Here is a 19,436-nt window from a genome sequence, read left to right on the forward strand (position 1 = left end):
TCATTGTAAGAGAGCAGAAGGAGGAAAGGTGTAGTTAGTGTACAACAGGGAATGAAAGAAGACAAACCTGGAGAGGTAGGAAGATGACCTTATAGTCTGTGCTCTGATGTTCTTTATTTTGTAGGAGTCGTGGATCCTCTAAGGCTTTAAGCAAGAAAATGCATGGTCAGTTTTGTCTTTCATCTATATTGATCTGGCAGCAGAGTCAAGAATGCATTTGAGAGGAGCAAGGCTTGAAAAGAAGACCAGCTTGGAAGACTTTAGAGTAATATGACAGCTGCAAAGATCCTGAGTTAAGGTGATGATAGAAAGGGATGGAAAAGAGGGTTCAGACTCAAAATTAAGTTGGTTAAAGTTAATGATTGAGTGTGGTGAATGAAAGGAAGGAAATCAAGAGTGATCTTGATTAACCTGTCTATTAAGCTTATAAGAGAGTCATTAACTGATGACAGAGAATTCATGTGGGAAAATGTTTTGGAGAAAATGTTAAATGTGGGCATGACCAGTGATATGTGTATAAAGTAACCAGCAGAGATATCTGGGAGACAGATGAATATGGAATCTGAGGCCAAGGAACTGGGCTAGAGGCATATTCACCCATAGTAATACTTAAATTTATTTATTGCTTTACCTATACTATTTTATTCTCATATCAGTTCTTTAAGACAGATGCTGTAATTCACTCATTATAGGTAAGGCAACTTTTACTTAATCTCAGAGGTAATAAGTGGCGGAATCAGACTCAAGACCTGCGAGAAGTCATCCCTACTTAGATGCTAAATGAAGCCACAGGCAAAGCAAAGATAGCCCAAGACAGTGTGTAGGAAAGAGAGGGGCATAAGCATTTCCCAATGAATAATATATTTTTAAAGCAAGCAAAAGAAGAGACTAAACCAGTAACAAGGGACGATTGCATATTCATTGGAACATGGCAGACAATTTCATAACCTCTCTATGCTTGCTACACAACTCAATGTTCTAATGTACAGTCATTTTGTACATAGCCAAAGTATATATACCTTTGGTTGCAGCAAAAGTAAATTTTGCACATTAATTAAAATTTGGCAATACAATTTTGAAGGCCTTGGAAAAGCAGTTGAGAACTATGGCTCTTCTCTGCCTGGTTTTCTACCTTAGTTTAGTTGTGGCATGTTGCCAAGCTTCAAATTCTAGATGTAAACTTCCATCCCAAGAGTGCTTCACTGGACTCAGGCACTCTTTCCCTTCAGCTCAGGCTGGAGCTCTCTCGCTCTGCACAGAGACATGTTCTGCACACGTTCTGCTCGCTTACTGAACAACTACAGCCTCAAGGAACAGCTCAGCCCTTCTTTCCAGTGATTTTTTCAGTCAATGCATTAGTCTTCCTTGTAATTAGAAAGGTTATTGCTGTTATTTTTTATGCTCCATAAGAATCTTCACTGCCATTCCTGAATTATAATCAGTTTTTGAAAAGCACGTTACAAGCAGTTCCCTGCTGCTGCTGCCTCACCAAAAAACTGCAGTGCACCAAGTGAATATGAATGAGTTTAAGCTCTGCTGAATTTCTTTGGAGAAGTAGGGGTTCACGCTAAGTGACAGATCAAAAATTGCTGGGAATGTTTCAGAATTCCAGTTTGGTCCTACCTGAGCATGGTCGTAGTGGGGGTGATTGATAGTTTGACCTGAGAAGCAGATCAGCACTGTCTCATGAAGCATACTGGAGAGACCATCTAACTATGTTAAATCTCATGACTTTGTGTTCTGTGGACCTGGAATGGCCTCATAAATCAGATATGCCTGGTTTCAATAGCTTCAAACAGAGGGAAAAAGAAAGAAAAAAACGTGATATTTGTGTAAGGCTGTCCTACAAGTGTCAGAATATTAAGAGTGTCTTTTTAAAATCTATACAGTCATGGACAGACTCCCAACACATAAAGTCAAAGACAGGGTCATTTTCATTTTTCGTTTTTGTCTGACCAAGATGAACTTTCTATTTCAGTGTCATCTATCTCCTCTATTCTGATTGAACACACAAAAAGACAACATTTTCTTCTTCTCGAGGTACCCCCTAAGCTGAGCATTGTGGCTTCATGGGGTGGGTAATCAAGCCAGTGAGACAGCACCCTTAAAGATCCTGAAAGGCACATGGTATAATCAACCAGCTAAGACTGGGCCACAGCTGGATGATTCTGCCATGGTTGACATGTGTGAAATGGCAGGAAGCCATCACTTAAATGGGGTTTGACTGATTGGCAATTTGAAAATCCTTTAGGACAAGGTGAAATTTATGACAAGATAGATATCTGATTATAGTTTCACTTGATTCATTCATCAAATACAACGCCACTAACACAGACATATTCAACTCAGAAAAACTTTGAAGATTCTCTCTCCTCTTTTTATTAAATATATTAAGTTTAAATGTATTAAAGTAAGAAAGACTGAAAAATTGGACATGACTGAGCATCCCACTCTAGACACTCCCTACCTGTTATCCTCTGAACATTCAAATGTCCACTCAGGAGTCCCTCAGAAACTCATTTTTTTTAACTTTTAAATTTCAATCTGTCTGTCACTCTTTTCTGAATATAAAACATCAAAGAAGTTTAAATTTTCTTTCTCTGTTTTCTATATTTATATCAATGTACATAGTATTTTCTGGAGAAATTGTGTAGCAGAATGTGTTAATGGACACAAGGCTATATATAAAATATATATACATATGTGTGTAAATGTGTAGGTATATATATATATATATATATATAGTAAACACATATGCACTTACAGAAAAATATATTTAACTTTAAAAAGACAGAATGGCTTACTGTTACTGTTCATTTTGTGGCTGTAATTTTAGGATGATAATGTCATTTAGAATTAGCTGATTAGAGAGTGTTTATGCTATGCCTTAATGATATGAAAATAGCCAATCAATTCAGAAAGAAATATACATATATATTTCAGCTAATATCTTTATTGTGTGAAACAAAAAATGACTGATTACGTTTTCACATTTCAATTGATTGTGCAATATCTTAAAGAAATTTAAAATAAAAATTAGCCCTATTGTGGTTCAGGACTCAATAAACATGTCTAAGAAGAACGCTAGTCCCCTGTGAACCCACACAAAGGGGCTTGTGAGATGCCATGTAATAGTTACCCAGTTTGTCGAAATAGCCCTCTGAGAAGTTGTCTCCCAAAAAGACTGAAAAGAGACACATGATGGACAGTTTTAGAATAATTAAGGGAGACATATTTCCCCATATGGATGGGAAAAAATCAGATTGAACAGCATTTTTAAAATGCTAAATCATACCTACTTGTTTCTTTGCTTATTTAATAATTATTTATGAAGCTCCTACTATATGTTAGGCATTATAGAATACAGAGATGGACAAAACAAAGCCTCTGCCTTCACAGAGCCACATTAGCAAACTGTGTGCATAACTGGTTGTAAACTAAATGGAAATTGACAGTAGATTGAGAGACCCCCCCCCCGCCCCAGAAACTCAAAACGCAGTTTAGCAATATAACAAGTCCTTGAAAGACTTAATGTCAAAAGGCACTGGTGTGAACAATAAGTGTTAGATAAGGCCAGGGAAAGTCCAGGTTGGTGGAAAAAGGAGCAGCAAGGAAGAACTCTTCGAGAAATGTGGCTTGATCTGGGCTTTAAAGAGTGGGCATCATTTGGATAGAAAAGAGAGGGAAGGACATTTAAAACAAGAAAAAGGCAACAGTAAGGACACTGAGCTGAGAATAAACACTGTTTGGAGAACAGGAAGGAAATGAGGTAGCTGCTAAAATATAGGGTGGATTATTGGATGAGGTTGAATCAGCAAGATGGTACCCAAAAAGATAGACCTTAGTGCTATGCCCAGGCATGTGCACTTAGTCACTGGCAATGGAGAACCCTCAGTTTTAATCACAAATGGAGGCTTTATGAATGCTCTATATTTTTCCCTGGTTTGTGAAAGCTACATTTTTTTTTGAAAGTAACAGTTTCAGACTAAATTGGAGAAAGCATGAGAAAATTAAACTGACCATATTTAGCATGAAAAAGAATGAGATGCTTTTATTTAACAGTGACCAATCACCCACAGGCTTTGAAAGAAGTCATATAAACAGGTCACTGATCACGATGTCCATCTATTATTTACACTGTGGTTTGTAGTCTGAGAAACTCGTAGGGAATTTTATAAGTTATGAAATTCACAGTCAACACGCTGAGTAATTTAAATTTAAACCATGTCATTGAGAGCTTCCCTGGTGGCTCAGAGGTTAAAACGTCTGCCTGGAATGCGGGAGACCCAGGTCTGATCCCTGAATCAGGAAGATCCCCTGGAGAAGGAAATGGCAACCCACTCTAGTACTCTTGCCTGGAGGATCCCATGGAAGGAGGAGGAGCTTGGTAGGCTACAGTCCACGGGGTCGCAAAAAGTCGGACACGACTGAGCGACTTCACTTTCACTTTCACTTTTCATGTCATTGAATGATTAGTATTAGTAAGTTAAAACTGTGGGAATTTAAATTCATGGATATCAGAACTAAGAAAAATAAGAACTTCCTGCAATTGCTTATGTTGATACAACTGGCAGAGATAAGGCCAAAGATCTGAATTCTAGTTGGCTTAGCTCCTAAGACCATGCTTTAACTATTGTCTTACCATTGATTTAGAAATGCATGTCTCTCTAGAGAGAGACAAAATTTATTTTTTCTGAACATATGGGTGAAGGAAAGGTAGTGGGAGAGACGTAGGAGGAAGAAAGTGGTGCTGAAGGAGGCAGAAGAAGACGAATAAAGAGGGAAGGAAAGAAAGAAAAGTGGGAGGGGGAGGAAAGGGGAAAGGATAAGAGGAAGAGAAGCAAGCCAAAGAGCATTCAGGAGCAGCCAGACAAAAAGAAAAGGCAAGACAAATGAGAGTGACAGAAAGAGAAGAAAATCAAAAGAGAACAGAGTTTTGTTTCCCAGCATTGTGACTCAGTGGTCAGTGTGAAATACAAAACATTGCTATGTAAGAACTGTTCCCTGACCTCCTTCCTTGCTTAAACTCTGAACTCCTTAGTGATCAAAATGACACTATTATCATTTTTCATTTCCTTGTTCCTAGACTATTAACTGACTCAACAATGCATATTATCAAATAAGCTTCAAAAATTTAATACTGCCAACAGGGCATTTTAAATGATCTTGTGTTATTTAATGATTGATGTATGAATACAAGTCTGTAATATAAAGTAATAATCACATCCCTTTACTGAAACAAATTTCACATGTTGAGGCAAATATGAAATTTTAATCAAAGAAAATCAAAGGACTATAGGATTTAAAAATTTATAACCATCTTTATTTTATTTTATTTTTTGATATAAATTTATTTATTTTGATAGGAGGTTAATTACTTTACAATATTGTATCGGTTTTGCCATATATCAACATGAATCTGCCACAGGAGGAATGACAACTGTAAACAAGAAATAATCTACAGATTCAGTTAAATAAATATTTAAATCCCTAGTACAGTAAAGACTAACATAACTAAAATAAGAAAGAAAACAAAAGACTAAGAAAATATTTCCAAAAAAAAAGAAAGAAAATATTTCCAGGAAGCATGAAGGTACATAAAATTTGACACAAAACTACCTACACCTCAATAAATAAACAGAGGATATGAAAAGATAATTCACATAAGAGAAAAACACAATTGCAAAACAAGCATTTAATATCTTTGAAGCCACCAAAAATACCGAAACAGCATTATTTTTCACACACAAGATTAACAAATAGTTTAAGTAAAATCCATAATCCTGATCAATATATTTTTAACTGTATACACCAATAGAGGCAATTTAATTTGTCAAATCCTCTTGAAAAGTAATTTGGAAATATATTTTATGAGGCTAACAAAATTTCATAAAATTTGATTCAGTAAGATTACTCACAGGAATACCTTAATAAAAGAATAAAGTATGTGAAACTATACTTCATGTAGTACATTAAATAGACATAAATATTTCCATTGCAATGTTATTTACAAGATGAAAATTGAAGAGACAACTATAGAACTATATGAAATATTATGTTGCCATTATAAAATTAATACAAAAGCAAGAAAATTTGTAAAATGATAAAACAATAGAGCAAAATACAAAATTTTGTGAATGCCATTCTAAATACGTATTGTAAACACGTATGACATTCTAAATATGAAGGTATACATAGGTACACATAGAAATAAAAGACAGAAAACAATATGACAAAGTGAGAGAAGTTGTTGAAGGTCATTAAAATTTAGATTTTTTTAATCATAATTTTTATAATTATTTTGCACAATGCATTAAACAATGGTATATTTTGACATTGTATATCTTAGTGAGCTCACTATTGCTGACAATCTCATCTTATTGAATATAAGCCAAGAAAATGATTCAAAAAAATGTTTCCCAAGATAAAAGTGAAGACACAAAGTAAAATACATGAAAAAAGTTCTTTTCCTATGCCTTATCATAATAATCTAAATATCAAAGACAAGGACCTAAGTTAGATCCCCAAGCAAAAACAAAAGATGCTCTATTTTTGAAACTTCCGAAGAGGATACAATATTAAAAATACCCCAAAAGAACATTATTTTTAGTGGCTGTATGTAAGCTATTTAAAACCCCAGCTCCATGATTTTAAAATGTTCGTCATTTTGAACAGATTTTCTTCATTGGGCCTCAAATTGAACTCTATTGATAATCAATCAAACTATTTCTGCTAGGTAATCATATAAGTACTAAATTAACATGGTTATATAGCTTGATGAGGCAATTCCCAAATTACCTAATTGCTGCCTTAGTTATGAATAGAAATGAAATGCATGGAACTACCACATAAACATATTCTGAAACATGTTATATTTTCAATCAATTGTTTTATTATCTCCAGTGCCTTAGTGCTTCATGTTATTAATATCAATATATTTTCATCAGTTGAATCAATAAGGATATGTTATAATGAATGTTTCATGCTCAGTCTTGAGGATAATAGAAAAACTGACAGACTAAAACCTGACTGGAGCTTCCTTCTGCCCTAATGTAAGTCATTATGGTAGCCACAGCGTGGTTATCCAGGCAGCTCTTCTTTCCCTTCACAGTTCAGTGGTGTTTACAGCTTCCTGCAGTTTCACAGCCTTTCATATGACAGTCTCTGCAATATGGTAGACAAAATCCAGCTTTTCTGCAGATTGGAAGGCTGAGTTCTGGCCGAGAGTTGTGATTCTTAGCCACAGAAGAAAAAGGCAACTCTTCTATAGGAAGGAGAAGGCATAGTCTCCTCCTATCTACAGAGATGGAGCTCTTCTCAAGGACTCTTCCTGGAGAAATGGTTCAGAGGCAAATATAGCCAAGCGCCAGAAAGCATGCCTGTGTGCTGCTCAGCTAGAGAAACAGAAAACCGCTGTATAATGTGATGAGTACCATGATAAGGATTGAGAATGGAGTTTTATGAAGCTGTAGAATCGTTTCCTAGCTCTACCCTGAAGAAGATTTCCCAAAAAATGTGAATGAACTGACTTATTAAGAATGAGAAGGAGCTAGGCAGAAGAAAAATTGGAGAAAGGAAAGATCTAGGGAGAGATGAAACTCTGCACAAATCATTCATATATTAGCAGATAAAACACACAAATTCTCTACTCTTATGGATACCAGCTAAGAGAATGAGGAAGAAAAGATATATATGTGTGTGTATGTGCATATATTCTTTCTCTCTCTCCTTATACATATATAGATGTGTATATATATATATATTTACATGTGTAATGTAAATATATATATATATACACACACACGCATAAATATATATTTTTTCTCTCTCCCTCGTTCTCCTAGCTAGTATCCATATCAGTAGAGAATTTGTGTGCTTTATCTGCTACTATATGAATAGTTTTACAGAGTTTCATCTCTTCCTATAGCATTTGGGCTTCCCAGGCGGTGCTAGTGGTAAAGAATCCAACTCCAAGTCAGGACACATAGAAGACATGGGTTTGATCCCCAGGTCAGGAAAATCCCCTGGAGGAGGGCATGGCGAGCCACTTCAGTATTCTTACCTAGAGAATCCCAAGGACAGAAGAGCCTGGCAGGCTATAGTCCAGAGGGTAGCAAAGAGTCAGACATAACTGAAGTAACTTAGCACACATAATGTAAATTTAAGAAGTAAGTGCAATAAAGCACAGTAGAGGAACACAGAGATTGAGGACTGATATTTTAGACAAAATTCATCATGGAAGATAGCTTTGAGGAGGTGACATTTTCCAAAAATTTGAATGAACTGAGTGGATAAGACATGAATTGGCTTAGGAATTAATGGAAATGAAGTGAGATGCATGGAAGTACCACATTCAAATATTCTATGCGAACAAGGGAAGAAACAGATAGCAGAAGAAACAAACAGAAAAATTGACAAAAACAACTGAAAAATAAATAAGTGGCAATATGTAAATACTTATCAATAACTACTTTAAATGTCAACAGTCTAAAAGCATCAATCAAAAAGGGTAGAGTGGCTGATTAAATAAAATAAAAAGACCCTTCACTATGCTACCAACAAGAGACTTTCTTCAGGGCTAAGACATGAACACTGAAAGTGAGGGGATGGAGAAATACACTTCATGCCTATAGAAACGGCAAGAAAGTGGGGCAGCAATACTCTTATCAGACAAAAATAAACTTTAAAGTCTATCACAAAAGACAAAGAAAGGTATTATAGGGTGACAAAGGGACCAATACAGAGGATATTACACTTATTAACATATAGGCACCCAATACAAGAGCACCTAAACCTATACCACAAATATAAACAAACATAAATGGAGAAATTGACAATCATATGAATATAATAGGCAACTTCAACACTGCACTTACATCAATGGATACATTATCCAGACAGAATATCAGTAAAGCAACAGTGCTCATAAATGACACAATAGAGAAGTTGGACTTAACAGATATCTAAGAACCATATCTGCCTCCTGAGAAACCTGTATGCAGGTCAAGAAATAACAGTTAGAACTGCACATGGAACAACAGACTGGTTCAAAATTGGGAAAGGAATATGTCAAACATGTATATTGTCACTCTGTTTATCTAACTTATATGCAGAGTACATCACACAAAATGCTGGGCTGGATTACTCTCAAGCTGGAATAAAGATTTCCAGGAGAAATATAAATGACTTCAGATATCAAGATGATAACACTAAAGGCAGAAAGTGAAGGGGAACTAAAGAGCCTCCTGATGAAGGTGAAAGAGCAGAGTGAAAATGCTGGCTTAAAACTCAACATTCAAAAAACTAAGATCACAGCATCTGGTCCCATCACTTCATGTCAAATAGATGGGCAAACTATGGAAACAGTGTCGAATTTCAATTTCTTGGGCTCCAAAATCACTGCAGATGGTGACTGAAGCCATGAAATTAAAAGACACTTGCTCTTTGAAAGAAAAGCTATGACAAACTTAGATGGTGTATTAAAAAGCACCACTTTGCTAACAAAGGTCCATATAGTCAAAACTATCGTTTTTCCAGTAGTCATGTAAGGATGTGAGAGTTGAACCACAAAGAAGGCTGAGCACTGAAGAACTGATACTTTTCAACTGTGGTGCTGGAGAAGACTCTTGAGTGTCCCCTGGACAGCAAGTAGAACAAACCAGTCAATCCTAAAGAAAATCAACTCTGAATATTCATTGAAACAACTGGTGCTGAAGCTCCAATACTTTAGCCACTTGATGCAAAGAGCTGACTCATTGGAAAAGACCCTGATACTTGGAAATATTGAAGGCAAGAGAAGAAGGGGGCAACAGAGGTAGAGACGGTTGGATGGCATCACTGACTCAACAAACACGAGTTTGAGCAAATACAGGAAAATGGTGAAGGAAAGGGAAGCCTGGTGTGTTGCAGTTCATGAGGCTGCAAAAACTCAGATGGGACTTAGTGACTGAACAACAACAATGGTGGAAAGTGGAAAGCTTCTTCTGTAGAATCTGGAATAAGACAAGGATGTCCACTCTCACTCCGTTTAACTTAGTAGTGGAAGCCTTATCACAGCAATCAGACAAAAAATAAAGACTTCCAAGTGGGAAGGGAAGAGGTAAAACTGTGCATAAAAAACCCTAAAATTTCCACCAAAAAATTAGAACCAAGAAATGAATCCAGTGAAGTTGGAGGGTACAAGATTATTATGCAGGAATCTGTTGCTTTTCTGTACATTAATAAAGATCCAGTAGAAAGAGAAAGCAAGAAAACAATACCATTTAAAACTGCTAGAAAGAACAAAATACCTTGGAATAAACCTAACCAAGGAGTTGAAAGACCTATGCATTTCAAACTTTGAAAGGAATTTGAAGGAATTTGAAAATGGTAAAAAGTAGCAGCCCTATATGACATAGCTCATAGATTCATTGACTTAGACAAGGCTGTGATCCATCTATTGACTACCCTAAAGCCTTTTACTGTGTGGATCACAAAAACAACTGTGGAAATTTCCTAAAGAAATAGAAATACCAGACCATCTTACCTGCCTCTTGAGAAACATGTATGCAAGTCAAGAAGCAACAGTTAGAAATGGATATGGAACAACAGACTGGTTCAAAATAGGGAAATGACTAAGTCAAGGCTGTACATTGTCACCCTGCTTATTTAGTTTATATACAGAGTACATCATGACAAATGCCAGGCTGGATGACTCACAAGCTTGAATCAAGATTGCCAGGAGAAATATCAATAACCTCAAATATGCAGATGATACAATCTTTATGGCAGAAAGCAAAGAGGAACTAAAGAGCCTCTTGATGAAAGTGAAAGAGGAGTGTGAAAAAGCTGGCTTAAAACTCAACATTCAAAAAACCAAGATCATGGCACCTAGTCTCATCACTTCATAGCAAATAGATGAGGAGACAATGTAAATAGTGAGATACTTTATTTTCTTGGGCTCCAAAATCAGGGCAAAAAGTGACTGCAGCCAGGAAATTAAAAGATGCTTGCCCCTTGGAAGATCTCTGACAAACGTAGACACCACGTTTAAAAACAGAGACATTACTTTGTCAAAAAAGGTCCATCTAGTCAAAGCTATGACTTTTCCAGTAGTCAAGTATGGATGTGAGAGTTGGACCGTAAAGAAGGCTGAGCACCAAAGAAATGATGTTTCCAAACTGTGGTGTTGGAGAAGACTCTTGAGAGTCCCTTGGACTGCAAGATCAAACCAGTCAATCCTAAAGAAAATCAACCTTCAATATTCATTGGAAGGACTGCTGCTGAAGCTGAAGCTCCAATACTTTGGCCACCTGATGAGAAGCACCGACTTATTAAAAAAAAAAAAAAAAAAAAAAACCCTGATGATGGGAAAGATTGAAAGCAGGAAGAGAAGAGGACAATAGAGGATGAGATGGTTGGATGGCATCACTGACTCGATGGACATGAGTTTGAGCAAGCTCCAGGATATGGTGAAGGACAGGGAAGCCTGGTGTGCTGTAGTACATGGGGTTGTAAAGAGTCAGACATGACTGAGTAACTAAACAATGAAAAGAAATGGAAAGGTATGCTGTGTTCTTCAATTGGAAGAATTTATAATGTTAAAATTTATATGCTACACAAAGTGTACTACAGATTTAATGCAATCCCTACCAAAAGACCCATAACATTTTTCACAAAAGTAAAATAAATTATTCCTAAAATTTGTATGAACTACAAAAGACCCTGAATAGCCAAAATAATCTTGCACATGAAGAAGAAAACTTGAGGTATCATGCTGCCTGATTTCAAACTATACAGCAGAGCTACCGTAATCAAAATAGAATGGTATTGGCACAAAATATGACACATACATCATGGAACATAATAGAAAGCTCAGATGTAAACCCACACACCTATGTTCAATTAATCTATGACAAAGGAGGCAAGAATAAATAATGGAGAAAAGACAGTCTCTTCAGTAAGTGGTGCTGGAAAAACTGGATGGCTACTTGTAAAACAATATTAGAATATTTTTTCACACCATGTACAAAAATAAGTCAAAATGGATTAAAGACCTAAATGTAAGACCTGAAAAGATAAAACTCTAGAAGAAACCACAAGCAGAACTCTGACATAAATTATAGCAAGATTTTTTTATCTATCCCCCCAAAAAAATAAATAAAAGCAAAAGTAAACAAATGGAACCTAATTATACTTAAAAGCTATTGTACAGCAAAGGAAACCATTAGTTATCAGGGAGAGGAGTAAGATAGGGGTATGGGATTAAAAGATACAAACTAATTACTCCTTGGAAGGAAAGTTATGACCAACCTAGACAGCATATTCAAAAGCAGAGATATTACTTTGCCAACAAAGCTCTGTCTAGTCAAGGCTATGGTTTTTCCAGTGGTCATGCATGGATGTGAGAGTTGGACTGTGAAGAGAGCTGAGTGCCGAAGAATTGATGCTTTTGAACTGTGATATTGGAGAAGACTCTTGAGAGTCCCTTGGACTGCAAGGAGATCCAACCAGTCCATCCTAAAAGAGATCAGTCCTGGCTATTCATTGGAAGAACTGATGCTGAAGCTGAAACTCCAATACTTTGGCCACCTCATGCGGAGAGTTGACTCATTGGAAAAGACCTTGATGCTGGGCGGGATTGGGGGCAAGAGGAGAAGGGGACGACAGAGGATGAGATTGCTGGATGGTATCATCGACTCAATGGACGAGTTTGGGTAAACTCCGGGAGTTGATGATGGACATGGAGGCCTGGCGTGCTGCGATTCATAGGGTCGCAAATAGTCGGACATGACTGAGTGACTGAACTGAACTATATATAAAATAAATAGGCAACAATGACATATTGTATAGTACAGAGAAATATATCCATCATTTTGTAGTAACTTTAAGTGGAAGATAATTTATAAAGATATTGAATCACTATGTGTACACTAGAAATTATTATAATATTGTAAATCAAGTGTGTGCTGTGTGTGCATGCATGCGTGCTAAATCACTTCAGTTATATCCAGCTCTTTGAGATCCTATGAACTGTAGCCTACCAGACTCCTCTGTCCATTGGATTCTCCAGGCAAGAATACTGCAGTAGGTTGCAAAGCCCTCTTCCAGGAGATCTTCCCAACCCATGGATCAAACCCACGTCTCTTATGTCTCCTGCATTGGCAGACAGGTTCTTTACCACTAGCGCCACATATACTTCTATTAAAAATACAATAACATAAGAACAAAATAAAATATTCTGAGTGAAGTGTGTTGTAACTTGAAGGAATAAACAGTACCGTTCTGAGGCCATGGCATGCTTGATGTGCTGGAGGAATAGCATAAAGACCAATGTGGTTGGGTTGGAGGTAAGGAAAGTAGCATGGATCTAGACCACACAGAGTTTTACAGACATTGATTAATTTTTTTAAAGATAGCTTTTGGTACTATGTAAAGTGACTTCACTTTCATTTTTTACTCTCATGCATTGGAGAAGGAAATGGCAACCCACTCCAGTGTTCTTGCCTTGAGAATCCCAGGGATGGGGGAGCCTGCTGGGCTGCCATCTATGGGGTCTCACAGAGTTGGACATGACTGAAGTGACTTAGCAGCAGCAGCAGCAAAGCAAGGGAAGTGGTGCTCAGGACACATAAGAAGATGACAAGGCAAGTTTGGATGTGATCAAAGCATCACAAAACAGAAGTGATAATGACTTGGATTAAGGTTGTAACAGAGAGGTCAGATTCTGGATATATCTTGAGGGTGCAAATACCTGGATCTGCCGATGAACTGAAGGTGAGATGTGAAAGCATGAAGATGAAAGTGTCAATGTTTGTAACCTAATCAACTGAGAAAATGATGCTATTCAGTTCAGCTCAGTTCAGTCACTCAGTGGTGTCTGACTCTTTGCAACCCCATGAATTGCAGCACACCAGGCCTCCCTGTCCATCACCAACTCCCGGAGTTCACTCAAATTCATGTCCATCAAGTCGGTGATGCCATCCAGCCATCTCATCCTCTGTCGTCCCCTTCTCCTCCTGCCCCCAATCCCTCCCAGCATGAGTCTTTTTCAATGAGTCAACTCATTGCATGAGGTGGCCAAAATATTGGAGTTTCAGCTTTAGCATCACTCCTTCTAATGAACACCCAGGACTGAGCTCTTTTAGGATGGACTGGTTGGATCTCCTTGCAGTCCAAGGGACTCTCAAGAGTCTTCTCCAACATCACAGTTAAAAAGCATCAATTCTTCGGCACTCAGCTCTCTTCACAGTCCAACTCTCACATCCATGCATGACCACTGGAAAAACCATAGCCTTGACTAGACGGAGCTTTGTTGGCAAAGTAATGTCTCTGCTTTTGAATATGCTGTCTAGGTTGGTCATAACATTCCTTCCAAGGAGTAAGCGTCTTTTAATTTCATGGCTTCTATTACTACTGAAATAAACAGGAAAGAAGAAACAGGTCTGGGAGCACTAGGGGAAAGGACTGGCATTCATGTACAACATTAGATAAGTGAACTTGGAGTTATTGACTGAACATCAGTGTTTGGCTACTTTTTAGGATATGAAACTTTGGAATTCGGGAGAAAAGTCAAGGCTAGGAGTATATATTGGGAAGCCATCAAAATAAGAGAACATTTAGAGAAATAGGTCTGGATGTTATCACTTAGGATGCAAGAGTAGATAAAGAGAGAGCTAAGAACTGAGTCTAAGCCCACCCCAGCCATAAGTAAAGATTGGGAAGAGGAAAGGGTTTTAACAAAGGCACTTGAAAATAAGTGCAAAACAAAAAAGTATCCCTTAGAAACCACTTGAAGAAAATATTTCTGAAAGGAGGGAATTTATCAATTGTGTCACATATCTAAGATGGAGGCTGAGATTTGGTCATTGGTTGTAGCAACATGGAGTTGTTTGGTGGTCTTTGCAATTGTGTAAGGTGGTGGGCAAAAGCTTGACTAGACTGGAAAAATGGGAGAAATGAAAGTGGACACTATGAATACAGATAATTTGGTACAAAATGTTGTAACAAAGAAAAGCAGAGAAACGAAGTATTAGTTAGAGGGAAATTTTTGGTCCAGAAAGATTTTTTTAAGATAGGAAATATCACAAAATATTTTACTGGTAGTAGAAAAGAATAAGTAGTCAAGGGAAACTGATGGTTGAAGAAGCAAAGCCTTTGAGAAGATGAGAAGGGATGGGATCTGAGGCACAAGAAGACAAGCTGACTGTAGACAGTAGTAAGGCTCTTTCGTAGCAAGCATCTCATAGTAACTGGAGAAAAGTTAGCATTTGCAGCACAGAGACATGGAAGTGGACAGAGCAGAAGTCAGTGCATTGAAAGAATGGGAAGTACTTTAGTTAGGCTGGAGCCTAACATGTAAGGAGAACATGTCAAATGGATGAATGACACCTTCAGTTAATCAATTCAAAAAGAGTTGTGAGATGCTAATCTTATATGATCATGACTTGTATTTGAAAGAACTACCTAGAGGGATTTCCCAATGTGCTTCATCTCAAAGTAGCAGAAATGTAATAATTGTACAGCCTCCCAACATGTCTGCTTTAAATAATAATAATGCAAACTACACACCATGTGTTAGGCTTTCCTCTAAGCATTTTGTATATCCTAGCCCATTTAATTCTTACAACAAACCTGGGGGAAAGCACTGACATTTTTAAATTTGAGAAAATAGGAAAGTGAGACACACAGAAGTTAAAAAATCTTGCCTGAGGTCACATAGCTAGCAAATAGCAGAGCTGAGACTTCAACCCAAGGATCCCAATACAAGAGGCCATGTTTGCAATCATTTGCTGTATTACCCTTTGATCCAGAACCACTTCAAAGTATAAATTCTGTTAAACTTTTTTTTTTTAAGTTATGTCCTTTAATAGTCATTCTTTTGTTGAATGACCCATACCACATTTGTGCTGAAAGTGTGACTGGGAGGTGGGCAAATGCAGGGTGACCGCGAGTGTATATCAGAAGTCTGACATTGCAGCTTTCCAGGCCTGGGGAAGGAGTGTCCAATCAAGTCAGTCTGGCCTGGCTCCTTGACAGCTCACGCTCTTACCTGCTAGGCTTGGCAGCCTCCCCTGCTGTCCCCTTGAACAGCTATACTGTCTGCAGTACACAGCAGTAACCCAGAAGTCTCAGCCACCAAGCTTCCCCACAGTCAGTTGTCAGGGCATTTGACCAAGCCATTGGATACAGTAGGCAAACATGAGTACAGCGTAAACAGCTGGGACTCATCCAGTGTTCTGTATATCCCCTTATGCGTTCTGCATATCCATAGAGTTAAGATGAGTTATGTATAATTACTTGTGATTAGAGGCCCCAGTGGCTTTTGTCAATCCAACCCAATGCAATTATGAGTTATTCTGCCTCCTCCATCTCTGTCTCTTTTCCTACTTTGGCAACCATAACGTTTCCATGTTCCAGATAATGTAGTTATTGGATGGAAGAAGGCCTCCCAAACCACATCAGATTTTAGGCAAATGAGAAATATACTTCTGGTGTATTGGGGGGATTGTCTGTTGAGGCGGGCTTCTCAGGCAGTGCTAGTGGTAAAGAACCTTCCTGCCAATGCAGGAGACACAAGAGATATGGTTTCGATCCCTGGGTCAGGAAGATCTCCTGGAGAAGGGAATGGCAACCCACTCTAGTATCCTTGCCCAGAGAATCCCATGGACAGAGGAGCCTGCGGGCTAGAATCCATAAGGTCACAAATGGTCGGACATGCCTGAAATGATTTAATACACACAGAGCACTGTTGCAGTTATCACTAATTACTTTGATTAACAAAGTGGGCAAGTGACCCTCAGTCACCCATGTTTTCCCTATGGCAATGTTGCTGCCTCAAATGGAGCAGGTAATGAAGAGAAAGTTAATTAAAGGTAGTATTTCTTAAGAACATTAAAAAAAAATGAAGCATGTTTGGACAAGACAAGGATAGACTGAATTTCAAATACAGGAGAAGTCACCATGCTCTCAGAAAGCATGTGGCTTCTCCCCTCTCTTCTTCTCTCCAGTTCCCTTCCTTCTTTCCTAGTCTGGCTGCATTTGCTTTGCATGGCCCCCCTTGGGTACCAGTCGTGACTTTACCTGGTCTTGCACAAGTGTCTGCCATCATCCTATTGGCTCAATTTCTGTGTTACAATTCTAAATTCCTCTGAGAAAGAATCACTTTGGTTCATCCAGTCTACCTGTAGTTTCCCTGAATCAGGTGGCTATGACTGTCACTCAGTTCAATTAGTCCGGGGCAGAAGCAGGGGTCTCATGGTCTCAGAAGTGGCTATCGGTGGGGCAAATTCAAATCAGAAATTGGACAGAGACCTTAATACAGGTTTGTCACAGAAGAGAATTTCTATGAGCCTTAAGAAGAATTGTCAAAATATCCAAGATGTCAAGGGAGGCATGTTGAATTATGAAGGAGAAAAGACAAAGTACAAGTAGGAAGAAAAAGAACATGTCTCCCGAAGGATGAATGAGTACAGAAATGAGACCCAAGGTGAAGTCAGAGCCAGATTCAAGAATCAAGCCAGCTGCAGAGGATGCCAACTCACCACAGACACCAAAACATCACTGAAATAGGTTGGAAATTAATTCACACATGATATCCACACATGACAACCCAGATCACCAGGGAAGTGTAAATTAGTTCCACTGCTGCTGATTTGGGCAGTGCCGATGAATGAAGTTTAAAAAAATAAAATTCCTCACCAGGGATACATGTCTATGTTGAATATTTTTGCAAGTGGCATAAAACAGCTATAGTCTCAAGCTAGCCCACTGACAGTTGCCTGAAATCAGTCCTCAAAATCAGCAATATCTGAAAACTATTTGATGCATGACATAGAGCTATTTAGGAAAAACAGATGGTTATTTTTATACACAATTCAAATCTTTAATATGTCTCCCAAGGAAGGCACATCAGCTTTAGAAAATCATTAAATGAGGGCTGAAAAGAGAACAGAACTACAGAAAAGTGTTTTTAATTAATTTTTTTAGTGGAGTATAATTAGAAAAGTGTTTTTATAGATTTTTTTTCCACAACGTTGACCTGTTTCTACCAGAGGAAATGATTTAGTAAGTGAATTTCTTTTAGAATAAAATGAATGTTAATAGAAAATCAGGTCCATTAAATGTTTAGCAAATATCAGCTTGAATGGTCATGCAAATAATGAAGAGAAATCAGGAAAACTATGACAATAAAAAATGCTAGATTGCAATTGCTAAACTGTGCAGAATAAAATGTCAACTTGCCCAGAAAATTCCTGCAGAGGAAAAGGGAATACTGTTGTTGAGAGATTCTTTCTACACAGTTAATAATTTAATCTTAGAATCATACTTAGTTAAAAGACAAATTTTCTGAATGAGGAAAAATACCAAATTTTGTGACTTATTTGATTTCTCTTCATCCTCAAATTCTTACATGATAAACACAGACCCAAAACCTTCTCCACATAATACAAATGAATTTCCAGAGGCACTTCAGTGACATTTTCTTACCAAATTTAATTTTTCCCACTCTTTCTTTCTAGAATCTTCTATACACATTACCTGGTGCTATCCTGGTATAGTGAATAATAGCTCCAATTCAAGTTGCTGAATCTTTATTAATTAAATTGAACTATTATTGGAAAATAAACCATATGCAAGACAGTGTGCTAGGTTATAAAGACTACAATGTTAAATGAGAATGTAGCATCTGATAGAGAGTATCACCTCTCAGGCATGGCTAAGAGGGGGACCAGGAAGAGCCAGGACTTGGAACTGGATAAGTGCACACAGTGGGAGAGGCCCATCTCAGGTTCTGGAATGAAGGCCAGTGCAGCAAGAAAGCACCAGACAACCGACACTGGCCAGGCTATCCCCAGGACCAGGAAGGGCCAGCAAAATAACAACTGTCCATCAAGACAGAGGGAAAGGAACACGAAGGAATTCCAGAGCAAATGAATGTCAGGGTAGGTCAGGAGCAGTGTCTGGGAAGTCAGGGCCTGAACCGCAGGGCAAAGGCTTATGGTAACCACAGGCAGGGATGCTCTAAGCTGAGAGTCCACATGCTAGTCAGAGGGTGGTAGGTGCCAGAGAAGCCCAGGAAGCCTGAAACAGGACCCTGGAGAATGCTATCATTTCAGAGGTGTGAGAACAGAAAAGTTGTAATCCAGAGGCAAGGAAGATAGTGTAGAGTCACAGAAACCAACTGGAGGAGAGAGGTTTAGGGAGGAGTGTTGGTCACCAGCAAGATCAGGGAGAGCAGACAGAGAATGAGCCACTGTGTACCAGTTAGGAAGGTGTTAGGACTAGAAAGTCTGGGGGAAGGTTGACAGAAACAGCTACTTCCAAAGTTCTCTGTGCCTCTGCTTGAGGATCCTGGCAGTTCTGCATGACGGGCACCTCATGCAAACACCACACTCATACAAGATGAATTACGTATTCTTCCTGAGAGGCAGCTCACTTGACTCCCAAATGGTGAG

The sequence above is a fragment of the Oryx dammah genome, unplaced genomic scaffold, assembly GCF_014754425.2.
Source record: "Oryx dammah isolate SB20612 unplaced genomic scaffold, SCBI_Odam_1.1 HiC_scaffold_17, whole genome shotgun sequence".
Classification (NCBI taxonomy): domain Eukaryota; kingdom Metazoa; phylum Chordata; class Mammalia; order Artiodactyla; family Bovidae; genus Oryx; species Oryx dammah.